Below are 22,790 nucleotides of genomic sequence, written 5' to 3' on the forward strand. Positions count from 1 at the left end.
AGCTTGGCTCTTTGTGCACCACCAAGCCTTTGGATCACTGGAAGATAACTGTCAGGGCCAGGGCAGGCCTGTTGGGACCCAGTTGTGACGTGGGAACGTGAACGGCCCCTCCCTCATTCCTGCTTCCTTGGAGGCCTCTTTCTTTTCACTTGCTCTGCCTGGCCTGTCCTTGCATGCTGTCCTTTTCTCCTACCTGAGCACAAAGAAATCTGGTTTTCTCTCTGCAACCCCAACCCTCTGCTAGTCACAGAGTTTGGCCAGCAACTTTATAAATGGTGAACTCTGCTCGGTCTGCGCCCCCAGTTCCATCCCCAGACTTCTGAGCCACATCTGGCATGCCCCCATAGAGAGTGAATAAGCAAAAAGTTGGCATGCCACCTCTGAAAGGTCTGTGTTATCCGGGAGATGGTTGGCCTTCTTTTCTTGATGCTTCTTTGGGGTGAAGTTTTTTCAGATGCACTAGTATCCTGATTTATTATTCCATGCATCAGCCCAAGCCTAGTGGCCCCTCCCAGGTCCAGTCCAGAAGGTAGGGGTGATAGCCATAACCCACTGGTGACCATGGGCTTGATAGGTCTCCGAGGCTGACCCCAGGCCTGACCCTACCAATTGTCTTCAACTCTTATGACTTCTGGGCCCCCAGCAGCCAAAATCTGACCGATACAAGTGAGGAAATACAGCAGAGAATGGCTAAGGATGCGAACTTTGGAGTCAGACCACATGAGTCAAATCCCTCTTTGCCACTTAACTACTGGTATGACCCTAACCTCCTTGATTCATAGTTTTCTTGATTGCAAAGCAGGTATAATATTAAAGTCTGTCACTTGGGATTGTTGGGGTCTTAAGTGAGCTAATACATGAAAAGCATTGGTACCTGGAACATAGAAAAGTTTCAGTAAATGCTGTTTCATTTCAGTTTTTATTGTTACTGGCATTATAAACCCTGGTATGAGTTTTTTTTTTTTTAAAGATTTTATTTATTTATTTGAGAGAGAGAGAGAATGTGAGACAGAGAGCACGAGAGGGAAGAGGGCAGAGGGGGAAGCAGACCCCCCGCTGAGCAGGGAACCCAATGTGGGACTCGATCCCAGGACTCCAGGATCATGACCTGAGCTGAAGGCAGTCGCTTAACCAACTGAGCCACCCAGGCGCCCCGGTATGAGTTATTTTATTAAAAGCACCTTGACTGTGACATGTTGATGTCTTTGGGGGGGGGGCGCGGAGAGAGAGAAAGAATCTTAAGCAGGCTCCACATCCAGTGTGGATCCCAACAGGGGCTTCATCTCACAACCCTGAGATCATGACCTGAGCCGAAATCAAGAGTCAGATGCTCAACCGACTGAGCCACCCAGGCGCCTCTGACATGATGTCTTTGACCAATCCAAACGTAATACTGCTCTGTATATCTCCAAGTTAGATCCAAAACCTGTGTTTAGGTCTATGCAAACAAAATGGCAGCATGATGTTCTTATAAACAAATCCCTGAAAACTTTCATCTAGTTCTTGTTCTTGCTCTTCAAGGATTTCAGGACAGGGAGTCCTGCTCCATCTCTGAGACATCCCAGAGCCTAATGCAAACAGTTAAATGGGAAACCCCCAGGATACTGGCCAGAGGGTTCACTTTGCTTTACAGCATGGAATATTTCCGTCTTCCGTGTCCCATGCTTTTTTTTCTAATAGCACCTTTCAGGTATAGAGGACATTTTAGATTCAAAGGACACTCATAATATTTTTTAAAATATTTTTTATATTTGTTGTTTGTTTGAGAGAGAATGAGCAGAAAGAGGGAGCAGACTCTCCACTGAGCAGGGAGCCTGATGTGGGGCTCGATCCCAGGACCCTGAGGTCATGACCTGAGCTGAAGGTAGATGCTTAACTGACTGAGCCACCCAGGCACCCAAAGGATACTCAAATTAAGTAATTATTGGTCTGTTTCTTCCCTGCATATATAGGAAATGTTTGGGGGGTTTGTTGGTTCATTCATTTAAAACAAAAAAATCAGATATTGGCTCCAAAGAATATGAACCCAAATCAGAGATTGGCAAAGAGTATGATTGGTATTTATTAGGTACATATTGGGTATTATCCTTGACTCCTAGAAACTTATTGGTGGAAATCATAAAGCCCTTAGCCTGCAATTCATGTATCTCCTCTTTGGCTTTCACATGTAATCTCAGCTTAGCAGGAACTTGTTTAAAAAAAATCAAAACATTTAACTATAAACAGACATATTTAGACTCAGAAAGGTACCCACTTAGGTTGGTTCTTTGCATCTACTTGAAAAGTGGTGCCATCAACCTCCCAGCATAGGGTGGAGAGCAGAAGAAAGGAGGGAATAGAGAGGAAATTCAAGAAGCTAGGTAACTTTTGAGATACGCCAGTTTCAGCAATTTTGAGTGAAATTTACAGAACACTGGAACCACCAACTCTCCCTGCACACCATGTGCTCTGTCACATTCTAAAGCAGTGGTTCTTGACCTTGGCTGGACATCAGAATCCCCTGAGGAGTTTTATAAAATTCTGATGCCCGAGTTCTCCTGCAAGATTCTGATTTAATTGGTTTGCTCGTGACCTGGGCAGGAGGACTTTTAAAAGCTCCTAGACGATTTAGTGTGCAGGCCGGGTTCAGAACCATTGTTCTGAAAAGACTTCAAGTGACTTTGAGGGTGCATCATTTCCTTAGGATAATTATAATAACGATGGGCCAGTTTTGTTCCGTTTATCCAGCAGGTAATGTCTCGCAGCAGGACAACTTTTCAGACTATCTAGTTCACCATGGGAAGAGGGAGCCCTAGGAAACTGAGCACTCAGTCCTGTGCAAGCAGCAGGGTGGCTTGGCTGCCTCCTATCTGCTTGGCAGCTTTGGTGCTGTTATCGGAGTCAGACAGAATGGAAATATTTCTACATCGGTATTTGTTGGTATCATGAAAGTTGGAATACCACAATACTTTAGGAAAAGTATTAACCTAAAGCTATACAACTCCAATCTTTCAATCCTGTCACTAGAAGTAAGTTCCATGAGGGTGCCTGGGTGGCTCAGTCGGTTAAGCGACTGCCTTCGGCTCAGGTCATGATCCTGGAGTCCCGGGATCGAGTCCCGCATCGGACTCCCTGCTCGGCGGGGAGTCTGCTTCTCCCTCTGACCCTCCTCCCTCTCATGCTCTCTGTCTCTCATTCTCTCTGTCTCAAATAAATAAATAAAATCTTTAAAAAAGAAAAAAAGAAGTAAGTTCCGTGAGCCTAGTGCTTTTTAATCTGTTTTGAATCCCCAGTGTCTAAACTTGGGATGAGATAGTAGGTATTCAACACATGTTGAGTAAATGAATGAATAATTAAGAATAGATTATAATGTGCCCTGTGGGGAAGGGGACCCTTCACACTGGTAGAAACCCACCCTCTCCCTGTCACCCATCCCCTCAGGATCTCCAACAGGGAGAGGTGACTGTCCAGCTTATAGGTCCCCCAGCCTCGAGGAGAATCTTTTTGTCACTTGGCTGAGATCGTCCTAATTGTCATCTTCTCAAATTGCCCCTCATACTCCCATCCTACCATCACAACAACTGAGACTGAGAATAAATGTTCCGTTCAATTTTATCATCTTCCCCCAGTCATCTCCCAGGAGGTAGTAGGGGATAGTATTCTACCACTGGCTGTGTGACCTTAGAAAATTTACTTATCCTCTCTCAGCATCAGTTTTCTCATCTGTAAAATGAAGCTGCTACCTACCTCACAAGTTGGTTGTGGGAGTTACGTGAGTGAATGTATTTTAAATGTTTAGCACCATGTTTGGCCCACAATTGGCCCTTAATAGAGATTACTCTGGTCTGCTTTCTCCTTCAGTTAAACAGCAATAGAGGAAGGCACAGATTCGCTTCATTCTCCTTATTTGCGGTACTGCAAACCCTGAGTTATGAGTACTGAACCATTGCTCTGCGGGACAACACAGTTAAGTCCCTGATCACACGCTTGTCAACCAGTCAGTACATAACTTTGTTTTATGTGAGTTTTTGCTTAAAGACAACTTACTTAACTTATACTATTGATTTGTTCACATTGAGCTCACGGCCAACAACCTATAACTCCTGCCTGAATGAAGCTTATCTAAGACACATTTTCCCTGTAAGACACACAGCCTTTTTTTGCTTGGAACACTAGACAGCACTTCAGCACTACACTTGGGGACCATTTTAAACCGTGAAATCACCAGCAGGGAAAAAAAAAAATGCAAAAAAAAAAAAAAGTGGCAATAATCAACTGCGAAAGGGATTCTAGTTTACAGTAGGAGGAGAGCTGAAACAAGGCAGTTTGACCTTGTTTGACCTCAGCTGGGACCTTTATTTATTTATCTGCCACTCTCCATGTACAAGAACATTTGATTTGGGGGTTACGAATTTTAGTGAATGGGTGGCTCCACAGATATGGAATCCATGAATAATAAGGATCAACTGTTGGACAGAGGTCAGTGACAAACATTAGGGAACTACAGGTTTCTGAGGGCAGAGCCCATTATGGGTTGTGCTTCCTTGGTGTGCCCCAAAGCTAGAACAGTTCAGGGCACAGAACAGGTACTTAGTAGCTAATTGTGGGATTCTTGATCCAGTTTAACAAACACATGTCTTATCCCTATGGCGGCTGTCCCAGTGACAAACTTCTATTTTTGCCCTGCACTCATCTGCAAGCAGGGTTCCCATTCCCCAGGTGGTAGAAGGATAGATTTTACTGCGTTTTTATAGGGACAGCAGGAGGGTCCTCCCATTTCTCTCTGCAGCCTTCCCACCAGCTGGAGTCTCCTGTGTGGCTCTTCCCTCACACACAGCGGGTTGGCAGGCACCACTCTTCACCTTCCCCCAAACCAGCCCTCTCCTCTCTGTCTAGATTTACACTCGGCAATTTTAGGCTTTGTTCTGGCTCCTCCGGATTCATCCATCACTTCGCTCAGGAAACGAAGGTTACCTGGATCATCACCTGACATTAGAAGTAGAAAATTCCTATGAATCATGTCAAGTACCTTTTTGTAAATGCTGTGCTAGGTGCCGTAATAAGGAAATTTGCAGTGATGAGAAAGATCGTGCCCCTTCTCTGAAGAGCCTGCAAACTTGTGGTCTGATGGTTTCTGAAATAGAGGAAGGCAGAAGAGGCAGTTAGACTAACATAAAAGAGCCCCTTGTAAGTCAGGTCATTAAAAATGTGTAGCAACAAAGAACATACACACAACCTACCCCTCAACTCTTTATTTTTAATAATTAGAGGCCTATATTTTCAATGCAATTTCCACTAAAAGGAAAAAAAACGAACAAAGGCATTATAGCAAACTCCTGATGGAGGAGTTCTAGCTGATCTCGGTCTATTCCCAATGCCTGGCAAGCCTGGGAGCAAACTGGATGACGGGCTGAGCGCCGTCATCTATAATACATTATAATTTAATTACAGACTTCATGAGCTTATAAATAATGTAACTATGGCTAGGTGTGTAGTATACAAATGACTAGTTATTACTTTGCCCAAAGTGACATTCCAGAGTGGAGACAAATGCGTTTTTTTTGTTTGTTTGTTTGCTCAGAATTGAGCTAAGGATAGGGTGCCTGGGTGGCTCAGTTGTTAAGCGTCTGCCTTCGGCTCAGGTCATGATCCCAGGGTCCTAGGATTGAGTCCCACGTCGGGCTCCCTGCTCCGCGGGAAGCCTGCTTCTCCCTCTCCCACTCCCCCTGCTTGTGTTCCTGCTCTCGCTGTCTCTCTCTCTGTCAAATAAATAAATAAAATCTTTAAAAAAAAAAAATTGAGCTGAGGATAGACTATTGATCCAAAAGAATCTCAAAGATTATGTTTACCTTGGTAAACACTAAGAAAAAAAATGTAGTAAATTCACTTTGTTGTACCTAGTTCCCCTGACAAATGTATAAAAGCAAAATTTTAAATAGGTGCAAATGACCTACTGAGATCATGAGGATACTATTTTGCAGTTAGTGACCCATTGTCAGATGTTTAGCTTTTTGGACAAACTACAGTGGGTTTTAAATTCTAGACTTTACTTATCTTTGTTAATTCATTTCAGTTGGCATGCAGTTTGTGTGTTCTGGGAATGTGAGCTCATTTAATTTTGTTTTCAGTTTTTTCAGTGTTTTCATTACTGAAGAAAAACGTTATGGAAACTTTAGAATTCATTGAAATCAAAGACCATCATTGTTAATTTTTGTATTGTACTCATTTCATATTTTATTGTATTTCATTCTAGTGTTTTTCTAGGCATTTATTATATAATTATTTAAATAGTGTTATTCATATTTTTTATCTTATTTCCATTTATAACTATTCTCCATGTGTTTAAAATATTTCATAAATTCTATAATGCTACATGATCATTTGAGTGAATCCTAATTTACTCCAGTTTTCCTTTGTCATAAATAACCTTAAAATTCACATCTTTGGACATAAAGGTCTTCTTCTGCATTACGTCTTTAGACCCTCACATTGGAGTTACTGATTCAAAGGTATGGACATTTCAAAAAAAATTTTTAATACATACTGACATTGGTGATTCCATTTTAACAATTAGCCTCTTCTTGGGGCACCTAGGTGGCTCAGTTGGTTAAGCGTCTGCCTTCGGCCCAGAGTCCTGGGATGCAGCTGCCCCGCATCAGGCCACCCGCTCAGCAGGGAGCCTGCTTCTCCCTCTCCCTCTGCCCCCTACTCACGCACTCTCTCTCAAATAAACAAATAAAATCTTTAAAAAAAAATTAGCCTCTTCTCAATTAGACATATTTTCTCCAAAAAACAAAAGACCACAAACAAAGCATCCCAATATGCAGTCAAAATTACTTTTGAATTATCTTCAGACTTGAATTATATTGGGACTGTCCCTCTCCAGTGGCCTAGAGACCGATGAGAATAGTACCTTCACCCCAGTGCCCGTTGATAAAATGTGCAGTGACTGACAACAGCCAGGCGCTCAGCCCGTCATCCAGTTTGCTCCCAGGCTTGCCAGGCATTGGGAATAGACCGAGATCAGCTAGAACTCCTCCATCAGGAGTTTGCTGTAATGCCTTGCTTTTGTTAAAGACCAGTTTGGTCAGTCATACATTTCAAAATAATAGGGAGCTGGAGAGAGTATGCCTTTATACATCATTGTATTAGGATTCATTAAAAGCGGGGCTCCTGGGAGCTCAGTCGTTAGGCGTCTGCCTTCGGCTCAGATCATGATCCCAGGGTCCTGGGATCGAGCCCCACATCAGGCTCCCTGCTCTGCGGGAAGCCTGCTTCTCCCTCTCCCGCTCCCCCTGCCTGTGTTCCCTCTCTCGCTGTGTCTCTCTCTGTCAAATAAATAAAATCTTAAAAAAAAAAAAGGCTTCATTAAAAGCATGTTCCTCTCTGCTAGAGTAGCTTGAAATGTCTGTTGTAATGGCAGCCACCTCCGTGAGATCTAAACGGTCAACGCTTCGTGAACTTTGGAGGTTTTGTCTTTAGTGTTTTTTCACAGAAGATAAATAAGAGCCTTTATAACTCTATTTGACCACAAACACACTATCGATTCTCAGCATCTCGTTAAACTATTGATTCTCAGCATCTCGTTAAATATGAGTTCCGTGCATAATAGTGAGCCCGGGGCTCGGCCACCTGTTTCATCTCACTTCTGTGAGAGGTACTGTTACACTCCAGCTCTCGGGCAGCCTGTGGCCTCTTCCACTGATTACAACCGGAAAAGAATCTGCTTACATTTTATTGCACGTGTCCTTGCAGCTCTCCTCGGGTCCTTAGAGATTGGCAAAGCCCCGTTTCCTTTTTCCTCAAATCCTTCCCCTCCAGCAGTTCAGCGATAATAGTCCTCTCTGTGAGGCAGATACAGTAGTAACTAAAGAGTGCTGAGGATAGACTTAAAAAATGGAGAAGTGCACGGGATTTTTCCAGCAGAAATTTTTCCCATATTTGACCAGGAGTTAGGAATAGGACCAATATCTTAAATCAACAGAGAATAGCACAGTTTATAAGAATTTTTACGTATGCACATATGTATGTCACCTTTATAATCCTCACAGGATGCCTGTGGTGTGTTATCCTTACATTATAAATGAGACAGCCGAGGCTCAGTGTGTTCGAGTGCCCAGGCAGAGCCCTAATTAATGGGAATTGCTCGAAGCTGGAGCAAGGATTTTGCGTGGGCGGGTGTGTACGCGGGCGAAAGCCACGGGAGGCGAAAGTTGAGTCGCAGGACTAGTTAAGCGCAAGAGATGCTTCATTCTTGTTCCTAATCCGTGGATTTCAGTTTCCATTCCTAAACTGCAATTTCTTGTACTGATGCCTCATTTCCACAACCTCCGGTGACTCTGATTATCACCATGGAAATGCATGTGTTTGTGTTGGTTGCTCTTTGGTTAAACCATATGTGTCTTTTTGAAGAAGAATATCCAGCAAATCTAAAGCTGTTGTTTTAGTAAGTTAAAATAACCTGAAGTCAAGGTTTTGGCGGTGGCCGTTGCCTAGTACAGCGTGATAAAATTATTCCCTAAGTGCCCATGATTAACTTGGTTAATTACAAGTAGTCCAACTTCCCGTTGGGCGCGCTGCCTGCATTGTCAGTTTTGCTCAATCACCAGTGTGTCATTCAATTTTCTGAGGGAAATGCAAAATAAGTTTAAAAAGGTAATTAGGTAAATCACTGCTTTCACATGTATTTTCTAAATATTATCACTAAAAAGCAGAAGAACTTGGGGCGCCTGGGTGGCTGAGTTGGTTAAGCGTCTGACTTGATTTTGGCTCTGGTCATGATCTCGGGGTCATGGGATCGAGCCCTGAGCTGGGCTCCATGTTCAGTGGGAAGTCTGCTTCTCTCCCTCTCCCTCTGCCCTTCCCCCCCACCCCGCCATGTGCACACACGCGCATGCCCTCTCTCTCTCTTTCTCTAAAATAAAATTTTAAAAATAAAAGCAGAAGAACTTTGTGAAGAACAAATTAAGTTTTCAGCCAATTTGAATAAAATTGAGTCATGGGAGATTTATCGTGTGCGTGTGTGTGTGTGTGTGTGATCTCTATGGAATGGGAATGTGACCCACTCAGAAGTCCTTGAAACCAACAGCTGTATCATAACAACCAAAAGGCCTAACTTTGAACACTGCCAAAGAAAGCAGGAAATAGGTTTAGTATGACATTTATCTCAGACTCAAGAAGTTCTTAGGCAAAGAGGTGAAGGAATATTTATCAGCAATTTTTTGAATGAGTTATGTAATTTACTTTGTATGTAGTTTGTATTATTTTTTAGTTTGTAAATACTTTTAGGTTATGTAAGTCTGTGCCTGATGAGAATATGCTATTCTGTACCAGTTCCTTCAACATATAAGGGGATGGTTGGATTGAGGGGGGGGACCAGAACAATCACCAAAAGAGGGCAACAGCTAGTGTCTCAGTAAGGAATGCATTCAGCTGCAAGTGGCAGAAAACCTGACTACAGTGGCTCATCCAACAGGGGGTTTGTTTGCTTGCACAACAAGGAGTCCTGGTGTGGGTTTAACTGCCCCTGAAGACCCAGGTTCTTTCTGTTCTATCATCCTTTGCCTTTTGTTGGCTTTCGTCTTCATATTTAGTAGCTTCAAGAAGGCTGCTGTGCCTCCGGCCATTGAGTCTTAATTCAGGGTGGTGAGCAGGAACAGGGAAAAGAGCAATGCCAGTTGTATGTCCTGTTTTATTAGGTAAGCAAAAGTTTCCCAGAAGCTCTCCTCTCAGCAAGTGCCTATCTAATCTCATTGGCCAAAAATGGGTCAGTTGGCTACCCTAGCAGCAGGAAAGACTGAGAAGAAGGAGGGTGGAGATTGGGGCAGAGTCAACCCTTCTGTGTCTGCCAGAGCCCTATACACTTAAAAATAGTTAAGATGGTAAAATTTATGGTAAATTTTAATTTTTTTTTTAAAGATTTTATTTATTTATTGGAGAGAGAATGAGAGAGAGCACATGAGAGGGGGGAGGGTCAGAGGGAGAAGCAGATTCCCTGCTGAGCAGGGAGCCCGATGCGGGACTCGATCCAGGGACTCCAGGATCATGACCTGAGCTGAAGGCAGTCGCTTAACCAACTGAGCCACCCAGGCGCCCAGTAAATTTTAATTTTTTAATATTAGCCACTAGATAACAAAGCCAAAACCCCATGGACAACATTTACCACACAGAGGTGACAAGCTATCCCCTAAAAAGAATCCCAAAATGCAAGAATCCCAAAACAGGTGTTAAGGCGAATTCAAAGGATGACTGGAAGTTTAGTGTTTTGGAGTCCGCAGACCCCATCAGACTTCACTGAACAGTAGCTAGTCGCTTTTGAAAACCAGATGATAAAAATAGATCATGTCTGGAAAAAAATGAGACAAGCTTATTTATAGCAAAATATGTCATTCCTAAATTTAGTGGGAAGAGGTTCTATCGAAAAGGTGCCAAAGATCTTTTAACAGAGACCATTATGAAAGAAATGACATTTCGCTCTTAGAATGGTTTACTTTACAGAAGGGATGGCTAGCAGATTTGAGGATTCCTGCCTAATTTGCTTTTATTATGTGGAAAGGGATACTTCGAAGGTAAACAACAAGAAAAGTTTTTTTTTAATTGTATGCAGATATGTGCTATGAAAATGCTTAGGAAACAAGCATACTTTATGCAATTTAGAAAATCAAACTTCAGTTCATCCCCAGGTCTAGGTGTGATGAATTACTAATTGTTGTGTTTTTATGCTTATTTAAATCCTACATATTACAGAGGTGTTTGTTTAGAGAGCATGGAGTTCAAGTCCCTGCTCCTCTAGTTACTAAATGCATGATTTGGGCAAGTTACTTGACAGAACGGAGGTTCAGAGAAGCTCTCTGTAAGATGGTGACCATACTGCCTACCCAGCCGGGCTGGTGAGATGAGGTGCCTGGCGCACAGTAGGGACGCACAGTCTGCTCGCTGCCCTCATCATTGGTGGTAGTGCTGATGCTTCTGGAACAGCCCACAAATGTCGTACCTTGGTACTTTTATCTTGTTCTTCCTTTTTCCTAGAGATGTGGTGATTGAGGATGGAGGCAGAAACTGAGTGGTAGGAGTGGTTTTAGGGATTGTGGGGAGAAAATTAGGGTTATTCTTGCCCAAACTAGTCCAGAACCTCTCTGTTTTTATATATGTATAATTTATACCCTGCCTTCTTCCAACATGGGATGTGAGTAGTGTGTGTCCCCATGCTCTTCAGGTGTAACAATAGTGTTGTAAAAAACACTAAGCTTAGAAGAGAGTCCAGATTATACATTGACTAAATGTGTTGTATGGGCACATTACTTAGTGTCCCGGGCCCCTCCATTTCCTTACCTGTAAAGTGGAGTTACCAGGGCCTGTCTTAAAAAGGTGTAGGGTTGGGATGCCTGGGTGGCGCAGTCAGTTAAGCATCCAACTCTTGGTTTGGGCTCAGGTTGTGATCTCAGTGTTGTGAAATCAAGCCCACCTCGGGGTCCAGGCTGAGCGTGGAGTCGGCTGGAGGTTCTCTCTCCCTCTTCCTCTGCCCCTCCTGTTCATGCTCTCTCAAATAAATAAATCTTTAAAAAAATAAAGGTAGGGAAATAAGCGAGGTAGTGGGATTGAAAGCCCTTTGTAATGGTAAAGCTTGATGCAAACGCAAGATTTTATTCCTTGTGGTTTTACCAATTGTTATAGCAGCAGCTCTCAAATATGCCCACTTAGTTAACTATCTTGTGTACATCTGTGTCAAATGTTTACTTTTTAATAGATTGCCCACCTCCTTCCCTTCAAATCACTACCGGCAAGTAGTGCCCAGGGACTACTAATGTTATAGTGCTAGCCTGAACCAAGCATAATTAGTAAGGAAATCTGCCGCAACAAATTCATACACAAGAAAATATAAAGTACTTTTAAAATCAGCATCAATTTGAGATAGTCCGTTCCTCTCCTGACCTTCATTAGTCTGGTAATCAAGAGTTGGCAGTGATCTTTCCAGAAGCTCATGTTGCATATTGACCTGGAAAGGTATTAGTCCAGGTAACGATGGCAACTTTTATGTTAACCATCAATCACTTTAATGAGTACAAGAATGCATCCCGTCACCCTGCCAGAAGATGCAGGAATTAAGAGTGACTCATTCAGTGGTTAAATATGTGTTTTCTCTGTGTTGGGTGCTATCTTGGTGCTGTGGGCATAAAACAGACTCCAGTCTGTAGGAGTTCTAGTTTAGTAATGGGGCTGTGGCAGCAGACTTTGTTGGTCCCCTGAATTCAATCTCCTCATAAAAACAGAGCCATACAAGGGTGGTTGCCAGAGGTTGGGGAAGGGAAGAATGGGAGTTGTTTAATGGGTAGTAAGTTTTATTTTTGAAAGATGGAAAAAGTTCTGGAGATTGGACCGCAATCTACTCAACACTATTGAACTATACACTTAAAAATAGTTAAGATGGTAAATTTTATGGTAAATTTTAATTTTTTAATATTAGCCACTAGATACCAAGGCCAAAACCCCATGGACAACATTTACCACACAGAGGTGACAAGCTATCCCCTAAAAAGAATCCCCAGAAGCAAGTGTGTTAAACTACTTATGCCGCAAGGTCTGCATGATGTCGACAGCTTTTGTGAGGAAGCAGAGGAAAGTCATGAGGTGATGGACCTGATTATAGGCAAATCCCAACACAACCAGCGGGCACTCACTGGCAAGTGTGGTCCACCAAGTCCATTTGTGGGTGAGTGCAAGGGACCTCCAGAAGGGTCCAAGGAGCTGGAGCAGTCTGGACCCCATGAGCTCTCAAAACTGACCAGCCCAGACTCCCTTCCAAGGGTCCCTCACTAAGGAGAAACTTCTAGGAGTAGGATCAGAATTGGGCAGGAAAGAGACAACAGAGATGAAGGAAAGAGGAGGCCAGATAAAAGTGAGGAGGGATTTAGCTCCTTATGATTGCAGGACTGCTCAGCAACAGCCAGAGACAAAGAAAACAGTCATGTCTTCTGCATTCCACATTATCATCATGAGAGAAAACTTTTCTAAGAAGTGTTCCAGTAGATTTATCTGTAGGTCTCATCAGCCAGAATTGGGTCCCACCCCCAGGCCTGAACCAGTGACTGTCAAGGAGAATGAGACATCATGATGGGCTGACGCCCAGTCATAATCCACCTCTTGAGAATGAACCATCTCTTAGCACATGAGAGCCTGAAGACCCAAATGCAGTCTGGTTTGCCATTAAGGAAGAAGGGGCCTACCCGTTGGGTATATGATGAACAGTTATTTGCAACAATTTGCTCTCATGCCCAATTGTGTTGTAGCTTCAGATATTGTGATCACACTCAGTCTGGGGGAATCCTCCTGTTAATTGCATTTGGTAGACATGTTATCACATGCAAAATGAGTCTTCAAGGGGGGACTTTTGCAGTTGTGTGTGAGCCTCTTTTCAAAATATCCTTAATTCTCTTGGATAAAATAGGTACATGCTCTACTGCTGTAGTGTTAAGTATTATTGACTACCTAATAGATGAAAGTCATCTGTGAATTGTGGTGGGATATAAATGAATAAGGTACGATTTCTGTCTTTAAGGTTCTTACACTGTAATTAGTGTAAAGATCATCATCATTTAAGCCTACGATATAATTTTATTGTGTAAGTAGAATAAGTCTCAAGAAGTACCTGGATCTCTTGTCAAGCAGTTCACCTACAAAGTAACTCAGCACCAATTACATAAAAATAAAATTCTTCCAGTTAAAAAAAAAATTGCTGGGGAGGGAAACAGCAAGGAAGTCACACAAAGCCAGTCACCATATTTTTAACACTAAGTGAAAATAGCACAAAATGGGGTTCTTGAGAAGTTAGAAAAAGGTATCTTGGAATAATACCTCCTTCTAAAAGTTCAGGAAAACCAGTTTTACATGAAAATAAGCATGGAAAAGATTAAGGTTGATGCCATATTAGAAAGAAATCTCCTATAAGGACAGAAGAGAGAGTAACATCCCTGCAGATAATGAAACCATCCCCAAAGGCATGTGCTCAAAACAGATAAAACTATAACCTGCTATTCAAAATGAGCTCAGAGACATGTTTTAAACAAATAAAAGATATGAAATAACAATAGAAATCAGACTTAGAAGAACTCAAAAATGAGGTGAATAGTTCTAATTACAAATAAGCAATTACTTCAGAATTAGAGGCAAAACCCAAAAGAAACCCAGTAGCAAATAAACAACAAATAATTCCTTGAAAGAAATAGAAAGGTCAAAAGATGGAATTTTTTTTTTTAAAGATTTTATTTATTTATTCATGAGAGACAGAGAGAGAGAGAGAGAGAGAGGCAGAGGGAGAAGCAGGCTCCCAAGGAGCAGGGAGCCCGATGTGGGACTCGATCCCAGGACCCTGGGATCATGACCTGAGCCGAAGGCAGACGCTTAACCATCTGAGCCACCCAGGCGCCCCAAAAGATGGAATTTTTTTGAGGCGGAGGGGCAGAGACAGAGGGAGAGAGAGAATCTTAAGCAGCCTTCATCGACGTGGAATTCTGGTCTCACAATCCTCAGATCACAACCTTAGCCGAAATCAAGACTCTGACGCTTAACCAATGGAGCCACCCAGGTGCCCCAAAAGAGGAATTTTTTAAAAAAAGAAATGAAGAGATAAAAGTAACTATTGGAAAATATGTAAAGCAGATCTAGCATACAGATAATAGAAGTCGCTGAAGAAGAAAACTGAAGCAGAACAGAATAAACACTTAAGGCTATATTCTAGAAAACTTTCCTGAAATACAAAAAAATTAAAACCACATTTTGGAAGAGCAGACAGCCTACCTAAGAATATTGTTGTAGAATGGTAGACAGCAAGTCATTCTAGAAACATTACTGGACTTTAAAAGAAAGAAATCCTTTAGAGATCTGAGTAAAAAGAGAAAGTGACTTATAAGGGAGAAAAAATAAATTATCAGACCTCTGACAGCAGCTCTTTATGCCAGGGGGAAATAGTTTAACCACTGAGTAATGGAGGCAATTTAGGTTTACTTGCGATCTATTTTGTGAGTGGTGCCCTATGAGTGGTGTAAACAAGAATCACTAGAAGAGTCCAAAAAAAAAGCCATCACTTTCAATTAGGAAGGCTTCATGGAAGAGGTAGAAGTGTTTGTACCTTAAATAAATCTTGGAAATTTTTTAAACTAACATATTTCAGAATTATAACATTATACATAAATATGATTTATCCTCAGTGTTCAACTATGTATAATATTGGATTCATTGCATACCACCCCATGTCCATATTTTTCTTAATTATTTTTACAAAAAGTACATAGTTTCTGGCTAAAAGGGTTTTTTTTAATACTGGAATTTGAGTAATTCTGTGAATCCAGAATATGCTAGTATTTTAAGAATTACATACAATTCAGTGATTTTTTTAGAGTAGATGTGATAAACAGCATACTTAAATTTTTTATAAGTGGAAACCTTGATAATCCAGCTTTTGAGTTGGTTGATAATTAAGACAAAAGTAATGATATATAGTTAAACAATTCTAAGCAAAATTAACTGTCAATAAAGTATTCTCCATTGTTATTTTTTTGGTTAATTTATTTTAATGGCACACAAAATAGAAGGTATTCTATATAGAATACCTTAAAATCTAAAGGGAATTTGGATTTTTTAAAAAATATTTTTTAAATAATCTCTACACCAGGGGCGCCTGGGTGGCTCAGTCGTTAAGCGTCTGCCTTCGGCTCAGGTCATGGTCCCAGGGTCCTGGAATCGAGCCCAGTCCTAGGATCAAGCCCCGCATCATGCTCCCTGCTCCGCGGGAAGCCTGCTTCTCCCTCTCCTACTCCCCCTGCTTGTGTTTCCTCTCTCGCTGTGTCTCTCTCTGTGAAATAAATAAATAAAATCTTTAAATAAAAAAAAAAGCTTTAAAAAAAAAAATCTCTACACCAAACATGGGGCTCGAACTCATAACCCTAAGATCAAGAGTTGCATGCTGTACCAACTGAGCCAGCCAGGTGCCCTGAATTTGCGTTATGTAATGCTTTTATACAAAGTAGTGGCCAAAGTTCAGAGTCAAACAGTTTAGCCTGCTTCATACCACATTAAAAACAAAATCAAGATGGATTAGTTGCAAAAAAAAAAAAATTAAATATTAGTTTTACTAATAAAGTAGTTCTGATGCTGTTCTGATGGCCCAGAAACCATAAAGGAGAAGATTGACTGAATGGGTTACGTAAAAATTCTAGGCTTCTATATTTTTCATTCGTTATTTTTATTGAGAACGCACTATTTACCAGGCACTGTTCTTGGTGCTAAAGACATGGTGGTGTCCTAAGCAGCAGTCACTGCTCACAAAGAGCTTATATTACATGCTATATGGCAACCCGTACCGTAAATAAATGGCTGTGGGGGGGGGGGGGGGGGAAGACCATGACCTGGAGAGATTATTCACAAAATATGTGATAAATACTATAAAAAAGAAGAGCTCGTATAAAATACTAAACAAGTAACCCAATAGACAAATAAGCAGAAGTTAAAGGCAGTGAATTAAAAGGAGAAGTAACTGGAAATGGCCAACAAACGTGTGAAGACTTGCTCAGCCTGACAGTAGTTCTGAAAATGCAGTTAGAGCAAACACGGCAGATAGTGTTTCTCCCTTCAGCTTGGCCTAATTTCTGAAAATTCCTAACTCCCACTCCTGGGAAATGTGTGAGGAAATGAGCACAAGTCCAAGAATTTCTAGCCTTTTTGAAAGTAATCTAGGAGTGTCTATTAAAATGAAACATTCTTGTACCCTTTGACCCTGAAAGCACATTTCCTGGAACTTATCCTACAGCTATAAAAGCACTAATGCATAAGGACATGTATAAGTATTTACTGTATCATAGTTTGTTTTGTATATAGAAAAAAAATGGAAACATCCCAAATATTCTTAAAGAAGTTTACCCATGTTATGGAATATTTTGCAGCTGTTGAAAAGAATGAATTTGATTTGTCTATATTGTATTGACCTACCAAGAACATACATGATGTATTGATTGTTCAATGACAAAAAGCAATTTGTTGGGTAATAGATACAAAATTTTTAATTAAAAAATGAAAAATATATGGATGTATAGGGCGCCTGGGTGGCTCAGTCGTTCAGCGTCTGCCTTCGGCTCAGGTCATGATCCCAGGGTCCTGGGATCGAGTCCCACATCCAGCTCCCTGCTCTGCGGGAAGCCTGCTTCTCCCTCTCCCACTCCCCCTGCTTGTGTTCCTGCTCTCGCTATGTCTCTCTCTGTCAAATAAATAAATAAATAATCTTTAAAAAAAAGAAAAGAAAAATATATGGATGTATAAACAGCTAAATAGGTTAATGGAGGCTTAGCATTACTGTGAGATTAGACGATTTACTGCCTCTTTATACATTATACTTGATAATGTTTGAATTCTTACAATGAGCATGTACTTTTTTTGTTTTTTAATATCATATGGGAAAACCTTTTAACTTCATGATGTTTTGGAAGGTGGAACTGTAATCAGTGGTGAAAGTTGCAGGAAGGCTGATTTTAGCTCATCTAAGGAAGAACTTTGCCACAACAGTGATTCAACACTGGACTCGAGAACCTTGGGTGAGGGTCTCTAGAAATATTCAGGCAGAGAGCCATAAGCTGTTAGAGAAGACTTTTGTATCTGGTTTTGAGGATTGGACTAGATGTCTCTAAGATTCCTTCCAACCCTGATAGTTTTTTGTTTTTTTTTTTAGATTTTATTTATTTATTTGAGACAGAATGAGAGAGAGAGAGCGAGCACATGAGAGGGGGAGGGTCAGAGGAAGAAGCAAGCTCGCTGCCGAGCAGGGAGCCCGATGCGGGACTCGATCCAGGGACTCCAGGATCATGACCCGAGCTAAAGGCAGTCGCTTAACCAACTGAGCCACCCAGGCGCCCGATAGTTTTTTATAATAGTTTAATAGTATTACATAGTGAGACTTTTTTTTCTTGTTACTCTTGTCATTTGAGACATAATTGACATTATGACATTATATTAGTTTCATGTGTGCAACATGATTGGTTTTTTATATATATATATTGTGAAACAGACTGTAATAAGTCTACTTAACATCCATCACTGCACATACAGTGTTTTTCTTGTGATGAGAACTTTTAATAAGATCTACCCTCAACAGTTTTCAAATATATAATACGGTATTATTAACTATAGTCACCATGCTGTACGTTACATCCCTCTGACTTATTTTCTAACCGGAAATTTATACTTTTTTACCTTCTTCACCCATTTCACCCACCACTTACCCCCACCTCTGGCAACCACCAGTCTGTTCTCTGTTGCATTTTTTTTTGTTTTAGTTTCACATATAAATGAGATATTTGCCCTTTTTTGTCTGACTTATTTCACTTTGCAGAATGCCCTCAAAGTCCATCTCTATTGTAGCAAATGGCAAGATTTCCTTCCTTCTTATGGCTAAGTAATATTCCATTGTTATATGCCACATACTCTTTATCCATTCATCCATCAGTGGGCACTAAGGTTGCTTCCATGTCATGGCTATTATATATAATGCTGCAGTATACTTGGAGGTGTATATTATCTTTTCGAGTTAGTGTTTCAGTTTCCTTCACATAAATACCCAGAAGTGGAATTACTGGATCATAGGGAGTTGTATTTTTAATTTTTTGAGGAAACTCCATACTGTTTTCCATAGTGGCTGCACCAATTTAAATTCCCACCAGTAGTGCGTAAGAGTTCCCTTTTCTCCATATCTTCACCAACAGTTATGTCTTGTCTTTTTTTTTTTTTTTTTGAGGGGGTGGGGAGGAGCAGAGGGAGAGGGAGAGAGAGAGAGAGAATCCCAAGCATGCTCCCCACTGCGAAAAGAGCCCACACGGAGCTCGATCTCACAACCCCAAGATCATGACCTGAGCCAAAATCAAGAGTTGGATGTTCAACTGACTGAACCACCCAGGTGCCCCTTGTCTTTTTGATAATAGCCATCCAGACTGGTCAGATATGATATCTCATTGTAGTTTTGATTTGCATTTCCCTGATGATTGATGATGTTCAGTACCTCTTCATGTACCTGTGTCGTTGGCCATCTGTTTGTCGTTTTTGCAAAAATGCCTATTCAGATTCTCTGTCCATTTTTTTAATTAGATTGTTTCTTTGCTATTGAGTTGTAAGAGTTCTTTATAGATTTTGAATATTAACCTCTTACCAGATGTGATTTGCAAATATTTTCTGCCATTTGGAAGGTTGCCTTTTCGTTCTGTTGATGATTGCTGTACAGTAGCTTTTTAGTTTGATATAGTCCCATTTGTTTATTTTTGCTTTTATTGCCTTTGCTTTTGCTATCAAATCCAAAAAATCATTGCCAAGACCAATGTCAAGGAGCTTATCATCTGTGTTTTATTCTAGGAGTTTTGTGGTTTCAGGGTCTTACATTTGAGTCTTTAATCCATTTTAAGTTGAATTTTCTGGGTGGTGTAAGATAGTGGTCCGGTTTTCCCAGCACCATTTATTGAAGAGACTATCCTTCTCCCATTGTGTATTCTTGGTACCTTTGTCATAAACATATACATAGGTTTATTTCTGGGCTCAGTATTCTGTTCTGTTGATCTATGTGTCTGACATTTTTATGCCAGTACCATACTGTTTTGTAATATAGTTTGAAATCAGGGAGCTTGTTGCCTCCAGCTTTGTTCTTTCTCAAGATCGCTTTGACTATTTGGGGTCTTTTATGTTTCCATACAAATTTTAGGTTTTTATTTTCTGTGAAAAATGCCATTGCAGTAGGGATTGCATTGAATCTGTAGATTGCTTTGGGTAGTTATAGACATTTTAACAATATTAATTCTTCCAATCCATGAGCATGGAATATCTTTCCATTTTTTGTGTGTGTGTGTCTTCAGTTTCTTTCATCAATGTCTTATAGTTTTCCTTGTACAGGTTTTTCACCTCCTTGGTTAAGTTTATTCCTAGGTATTTTATTCTTTTTGATGCAATTTTAAATGGGATTGTTTTCTTAATTTCTCTGATAGTTTGTTATTAGTGTATAGAAACATACAGATTTTTATGTACTGATTTTGTGTCCTGCAGATTTACTGAATTTGTTGATTAGTTCTAACACTTTTTGACTGAGTTGTTAGGGTTTTCAATATATAATTTCATGTTATCTGCAAATAATGGCAGTTTTACTTCTTCCTTTCCAGTTTGGATGTATTTTTATTTCTTTTTCTTGCTTAATTGCTCTAACTAGAACTTCCAATACTATGTTGAATAAAAGTGGCAAGACTGGATATCTTTGTCTTGTTCCTCATCTTAGAGGAAAAACTTTTAGCTTTTCACTGTTGAGCACGATCTTAGCTGTGGGTTTGTTGTGCATGGCCCTTATTATGTTGAAGTACATTCTCTGTATAGCCACTTTGTTGAAATTTTTTATCATATATGGATTTGATGATTAGGTACTTGTGTGTTTTTTTAAATACCAACAAAATATTTTTTAAAATATTGTATCATTACAGCATTGGTATTCCCCATGTAACGTAATAAAAGTCACTAAAATTCTGAGGTATTTTCCCTCCCTTCCTTTAGGTACAAAACAAATTAATAGATTTAAAGTAGAGGCTCATAGGTCTAGAATGATTATCAAGTAATACTTCATTTCACCATTAACCATCCCCTGCCCTCTTCCCCATATCATCCCAGTCTAGATTTCGGACATGACTGCTCCAAAAACACCAGTAATAGGAGAGTTCTCTCCAATCACAGTTTGCTATCCGCACTGGTCTAGAATGGAAAATTTCACAGTATCCTTTGCAAACTCAGTTTCACTCTCAGGAAGGTCTTTCTTATTGTGAGTGCCATCCTTTGGACTGAAGCTTATACCTGTTTTCTCCATTTCAATGATGAGAAACAAAAAATCAGAAATTATTCTGGGCCTCTAAAGGACATCCTGGAGGATTGCTTCAACCTTCCCATCTCAGAGGTGAAAAAACTGAGGACCAAGTAGCATGTGGAACCTGCCTGTGGGAGAACTGGTACCAAACCCCACTCATCCTCCCTGCCGGCCGAGTGCACTCGTGCTGCCCTCGTCCTGCCTTTCTCTCCAACACACACCAGCATCACCCACTTGGTTCTACGCTCGGTGCCTTTCGCCCACTGAGACAAGGTCGCTTAGGTACAGACTACTTAAGACCTTTTGAAGCAGAAACTAATCTCTCAACGTTGGGATTTGCCATCCTGCACCAAACTAGGAGTGTTTCAGAGCAAGGATGAAACTCTGAATCACCACTCATTTTGGGATGAGGACCTAGAACCTCTGCTTTTCCCTCTCCAGTTCAGGCCCCATGCTGAGGTTTTATTTTAAAGTCAAAGCCTCACAGGATTAGGAACCAAGAGGATTTTTTTTCCCCCTATATCTATTCAAAACTGAAGCCCTACTGCCATTAGGAAGCTGAGGTTCTTGGCTCAGCATCTGCTTATGTTTGGGCTAAGTGAAAACCTGTGGGTGGTAGTGGATGCTTCCAGCACCAAGTGGTTCCTGCACAAGGGCCAAGCATTGCTCCTGGCCTGATAGGACGGTCACACCAAGAAGGATGTGACTAATAAAGAATGTGACTTCAGAGACTCTGCACGTCCAGACAACTTCTGATAAACATTTAAACAGAGGTTAAGAATGTTTTCTTTTCTGAAGGGAAACTATGCATTTTATGGTGTGAGGGGGTGGGGGCAGAGGGGAATAAATCTAAACATCAGCTTCCTCTTTTCATGATTCTTAGGCATTTTAGCAGGAGCCATTTTTAATTCCCTCACAGGCTTTCCTGGTTAGAAGCCATAACTGGGTGCCAGCCAAAAGAGAAGGGGGATGGGATCTATGAAGACCAGCCAATTCCAAAGTGATTACCAGGCAGGTTTAAAAATAAGCTGGACATTGAGTCCAGTTTCCCTGGTTCCCACCCTGAGTCTGGGAATGCTCCCAAAGGTGTCCACTCAAGGCACACTTGAAGTTTCCTGGTTGGGACCCTCACTTCCTATGCTGACAAAAGGGCGAAGCTCTGTAGAGGAAATGGGTGTTGACTTCAGGGAAAGGTGAAGTGGACCAGATGGCACCTCTCGGCATCCTCTGCCCACCCAGGGAACTCTGGGAACACTGGTCCAGGACAGGGAGGAGAGAGCCAACACCATTATCTGGCGGGCAGGGGAAAGGAAGGCAGCCTAGTTCTGGACGCAAAGCACTTCTGTCGGTAGTGCTGAGCCGGCTAATGTCTTTGAGCACTTTCTCCTCCTGGGCTCTTTGGTTTATCTCCTCCTGTTTCCTGGATGGTGTGTGTTGGGGAAGGGGGTGTGGATAAGAATGGTACTTTTTCTGATTGATTCTAAATTTTTTTTTTAAGATTTTATTTATTTATTTGACAGAGAGAGACACAGTGAGAGAGGGAACACAAGCAGGGGGAGTGGGAGAGGGAGAAGCAGGCTTCCCGCTGAGCAGGGAGCCCGATGTGAGGCTTGATCCCAGGACCCTGGGATCATGACCTGAGCCGAAGGCAGATGCTTAACGACTGAGCCACCCAGGCACCCCTTTCTGCTTGATTCTAAATAAAAAGTAAGAAAAATAATGTTATTCAGCCGACTCCCTCTAAATGGGGAGGAGGGAAGTTCAGTATAGGAAGAAAAAGCATTGTTAGCTTTAGTAAAACCCTTCATGTATCTGAAGTCAGTATTCTTCTGAATATGTCTGCTGCCATTATTTTACCCATTACCCCCACAGCCAGGAGCACTCAGGACCCATAGAGATAGCATGCAGTCATATCAGTTCCTCTCCTTTGAATTTTAAGGGGGTGAAG

The 22,790-nt window shown here is 41.3% G+C and overlaps 1 protein-coding gene and 1 long non-coding RNA gene across 2 annotated transcripts in view; both read left to right on the top strand.

Annotated features, from left to right (window-relative positions):
• The window catches only part of IGFBP7 (insulin like growth factor binding protein 7), a 71,174-nt gene that overhangs the window by 10,753 nt on the left and 37,631 nt on the right, over nt 1–22,790 (top strand). The window lies entirely within an intron of this gene.
• Nucleotides 1,002–4,201, top strand: LOC145720189 (uncharacterized). Its single transcript, XR_014143011.1, has 2 exons — nt 1,002–2,998; nt 3,216–4,201. It is a non-coding gene; the product is annotated as an uncharacterized LOC145720189 (long non-coding RNA).

Source organism: Leptonychotes weddellii, chromosome 2, assembly GCF_054177405.1.
Source record: "Leptonychotes weddellii isolate Sample4059 chromosome 2, ASM5417740v2, whole genome shotgun sequence".
Lineage (NCBI taxonomy): Eukaryota > Metazoa > Chordata > Mammalia > Carnivora > Phocidae > Leptonychotes > Leptonychotes weddellii.